The sequence below is a fragment of the Schistocerca americana genome, chromosome 5, assembly GCF_021461395.2.
Source record: "Schistocerca americana isolate TAMUIC-IGC-003095 chromosome 5, iqSchAmer2.1, whole genome shotgun sequence".
Taxonomy (NCBI): domain Eukaryota; kingdom Metazoa; phylum Arthropoda; class Insecta; order Orthoptera; family Acrididae; genus Schistocerca; species Schistocerca americana.
This window is the reverse complement of record NC_060123.1, coordinates 308,403,520-308,408,468: the sequence shown is the minus strand read 5'-3', so window position 1 is coordinate 308,408,468 and position 4,949 is coordinate 308,403,520.

Below are 4,949 nucleotides of genomic sequence, written 5' to 3'. Positions count from 1 at the left end.
CGGATCAATACCAAATGCCTCAAACCGTATTCTCTCTTGAGTTGTTCGGAAAGCCCATTGTTTATTCGAACCATTGCAGAAGCATTATCTGCGCCATTTCCTACCATATTAGCGATTGGAAGTTTGAGATCTTTCAAAGAATTCACAAGAACACAAGAACATCTGTGGATTTATCTATTAGTACACTGTATTTTTGGTTACCTATATCTTCAACCAATGATTGTGTAAAATATGGAGCCAAACCTTCAGTTATAATGTTAGTGCACTTTTTACGTTGTAATTGCATGTTTTTAGCGCCCTCATCACCGGAAAACTCCTTCTTTCACAGTATTCCTAAATGATCTACAGCTAAAATAGAACAATGTTCAGCAATAAATAAAGAAAGGGTGCCTTCCGCTCTGCTTGCTACTCTAAATATAGTTTTCGGAACAATTTTCACAGATAAGGTGGTTTGTGTTTTTTTTTAAAATCAATTTTTTGTTTATGCTTAATAGTTTTCGAATGCTTTCTAATATCACACAATTTAGCGTAAAACTCTCTTCCACATACTTGACATCTTGTCTTGGATAAGTCTCCAACGACTGGTTTCCGCCACCCATTGAATTCAGGTTCTGCTTCCCACGCATCCCGATATTTTTGAGCGTGCTGCTTCTTCTTCTGCGGTAAATCCATTGTGTAAGCCACCACAACGTAAGTTTCACCAATTTATAATCACTGAAAATACATTAAAACTCAGGTGAACCAGAGGTCACGAAACAATCTACTCACTCGGTAACTCGATATCAGTCCTATTGTTCTTTGTTTAAAACGTAATAATGTCTGAGATACCCCCACCGAATTGTTCTTGCTTTATCACTGTGCATGTGGTAATAATTTGACTGCGAGTTAACATTTCGAAAAATTAGAGGTTGCTAGACAGAAACGTATTTTATTATATTTAATATTACGTATGTTTTTTGTCAATTCGAAAAATAAAGGGAGTTCGAAAGTTGAAGAATTATAGATCGATACGCTATCGACGATAACAGACTAGTGGGTAATGAATAATGAATTGTTCTATTTTTTTAACATTTTTGGAATACGGCGATTAATAGATTATTATATTTTGACTAAAGTTCAGTCTTGATCACACCATTTATGCTTCAATGATATAGGTAACCGGTTTCGGAGCTCTCCTCAGCTGCTCTGCCTACCATCCTAAGGGAGCCGTGGGTCTGATGACGGTTATGTAAAAATAACGGAAACCGGTTACCTATATCATTGAAACATAAATGGTGTGATCAAGACTGAACTTTAGTCAAAATAGAATTGTTCTATAGTCAAGGTTTTCTTATTCTGCAGGCAATTCCCACATTCAGGTTTACTAAATGCTGAACAATGCTACATGATCTGCTAAGAACTTAATTTAACTTAATAAATCTAGAACAAAGTGAGTGTAGTACCCATTCTATAGTTAAAATCTTATTAGTTTTGTTAATAAAAATACTGGCCCAAAAATAATTTTGATTTGTACTTCAAAAATCGTCAGTACTCCAAAAGTCGCCAGATAAGTCGCTAAATAATTTTTGTCGCTAAAAAGTTTTTTTGGTCGCTAAGACGAAGGCAAAAGTCACCATTTCTAGCGACAAAGTCGCTAAATTGGCAACACTGCCTCAAACTGCGTAACGCTACGTGCTGTTCATATCCAACTGCCCAACACTACAATAGCAATTATTCCAACAATGCCAGCCAGCCACAGACTGCACCCAGCACAGCCTGTGATTTTCATACAGAGCAGTACGTGGAGTTACCAACATAAAAACCTAAACAGCCTAGTTACGTGTGTTCTAAAATTCCCGTTAGAAACCTCTAGGACTTTTAGAGGGGACTGAGTAGATCGTATTTGGAACACTTGTCCGGAAACTTACCGTTTCCGTGCTACAACCCTAGGAAATTCGCTAGGTAGGCATGCAACAGTGTAGTCATGATGGTGGAGGGTGATTACGTCGGATCGGCTGACGTCTTTTGACGACCATCCTACCTCTCTGACCTGGTTCGAACCTCTTTTACGTGTCTGTGAGTGTTAGAGCAACATGGCTGAGTACATGTTTGCAGAATACACCGACATGGTCCTCCTGTATGGCGAAGCTGACGGTAATGGAAGAGCTTTTCGTCGCCTCTGTCAAGATCGTTATGCACAACGTCCGACTCCATCGCATATCCTTTCAGTCACAATTACGCAATGACTTGGAGAAAGGGGTACCTTCACCGTCAGCAGGCACGATTGTGGTGCTCCAAGGAGTCGCCACACACCCGAATTGGAGATTTAACTGTATATAACAGTGGTTTGTAAACACTTGATTATTTTTCCTTTTTGCTTCTTTGGTTATTATTGAGTGGAATCGTAAAACTAGTGGTGTACTGGGTCACGTCTAATAAATTACTTGTGGAAGTGGTCGTCTTACCAACATGTTTTCAAATGATTCTGACGTGGAAACGGTACATTTCCGGACTTTGGTTCCAAATAAGAATAGTATCTACTCAGTCCCCTCTACAAGTCCCAAGAGTTTGTAAGTGTAATTTTAGAGTAACCCATTAAACGACGATAATTTCAGTTCACAGTAAAATTTCCTACCTTTTAAAATCATTATATAAATCGTTTGTAAGCATATTTGCGACTAGTTTCCTTCCACCCCCTAGAGTTAAGCAAATATATCGTCGTGAATACATTTGCCAGTTACATCCAATTTCACTGATCATCTTCTGTAAAACATTTCTTCTAATGCGGAATGAACATTGTACGCAATATTGTTTCACAAATTATATCGAAAATGTTAGCCTCTGAGATAATAGAAATTATTTCCGCTGACAATGCGCATGTACTGAGACTAAGCAACATGACAAAAACAGTTTATGCACACACTTGAATGTTAGAGGCATATTATTTACTTATTTTTGGTTGGTGGTCATAGTTAGATGGATCATACTGACATTCGTTAACATTTCTTTTAGATATATGAGAATGACTTCATGGAAGCGGCATAGTTTCATGACAGATGAAGCTCTGGCTGATTATTTAATGACCTACTGGGAAGGGTTTACGGAAGAGCACGCAAAAGATTTAGCATTTAGTGTAGACTTTGATGCATTTATGTAGCTATTTCTAGTCTCAGACGCTACTACACCAACTGATGGTACTATGAGCAACACAGTGTCAAATGGATCACTGGATGAAACGTCCAGTACAGATGCAACGGGCAGGATAGACGTTTTGTGTGTGCTTGAAGAAGCATTTCATGAAGGTCGTAAACCTGGGTGATACTGAAGTTGCTGCAGCTGTGGATTTATTTGCATGATCTATAGCTGGTTGTGAATCCCAGTCTTTTGGCGATGTTTTCCTCCTAGGGGCATTTGTTTACTACTAATGGAAGTTGACATTGCTAATTTGCTGCAGATTTTTTCAAACTTTTTCAGTACAGATTTTGTGCTTCTCACACATTGGTACGAATATTTATCTCTCCATAGCTCATGGCGCACTTAGAAATACGTAACAAGTTGAACAGTTTTATTGATTACTAGGCCCAAAGGGTACTCTACATCTGAAATACGATGTCTATTCAAATTTCGCGCCATTCACGTAAGAGTGGCGCTAGTTGCCTTTGACGGTTGTTGGTGTTAGCTAGCCGCCCCTGGTGGCCGAGCGGTTCTAGGCGCTTCAGTCTGGAACCGCGCGACCGCTACGGTCTCAGGTTCGAATCCTGCCTCGGGCATGGATGCGTGTGATGTCCTTAGGTTAGTTAGGTTTAAGTAGTTCTAAGTTCTAGGGGACTGATGACCTGAGATGTTAAGTACCATAGTGCTCGGAGCCATTTGAACCATTTTTTTGGTGTTAGCTACCGTTGAGATTGCACGTGATGAGTTGATGTTAGTCAAGAATGCCTTTAAGACGACAAAGACGCCATCATCATCACCTCACTGAGTTTGAACTAGGTCTTGTAATGACTGTGAGAGGCTGGATGTTCCTTCTGCGTTACTGCAGAAAGATTTTGCAGGAATGCAGCCACTGTACATGGTTTCTGACAGCGGTGGTCGCGAGAACGTACAGTCGCAAGATGAAGTGCGACGTGGCTCTGCTGAGAGGGAAGACCATTGTGTCCAGGTATGGCTCTGGCGCTTCGTACTGCATCTACAGCAGCAATGTGAGGTCATCTGTCCCCTAGAACTTAGAACTACTTAAACCTAACCAACCTAAGGACATAACACATACATGCCCGAGGCAGGATTCGAACCTGCGACCGTAGCGGTCGCGCGGTTCCAGACTGTAGCGTCTAGAACCGCTCGGTCACCACGGCCGGAAATGTGAGTAGCAGTTGGCACCACTGTGACGCGACGAACTGTTACAAATCGGTCACTTCAAGAAGAACCCCGAGCTGGACGTCCATTCCACTGACCCCAAGCTACCGCCATTTGCGAGTTGAGTGGCGTCAAGCGAGAGATCATTTGAGGGCACCGTGAAGGTCTCTTGTGTTTTCTGATAAGAGCTTGTTCTGCGTCGGTGCCAGTGATGGTCGTATGTTCGTTAGGAAGAGGCCAGTTGAGGGTCTGCAACCAACCTGTCAGCGTGCTAGACACACTGGAGCTACACCTGGAGTTATGGTCTGGGGTGCGATTTCGTATGGCAGCAGCAGCACTCTCGTGGTTATCCCGCGTACCGTGATTCCAGAATTGTACGTCAGCCTGGTTATTTGACGCACTGTGCTGCCATTCGTGAGCAGCATTCCAGGAGATATTTCCAAGAGGACAACGCACGTCCACTTATCCCTGTTGGAACCCAACATGCTTTACAGAGTGTCGACATGTCGACTTGGCCTGCTAGATCACTAGAACTGTCTCCAATCGGTCACATATGGAACATCATCGGACGACAACTCCTGCGTCATGCACAAACAGCATTAACCGACCCTACATTG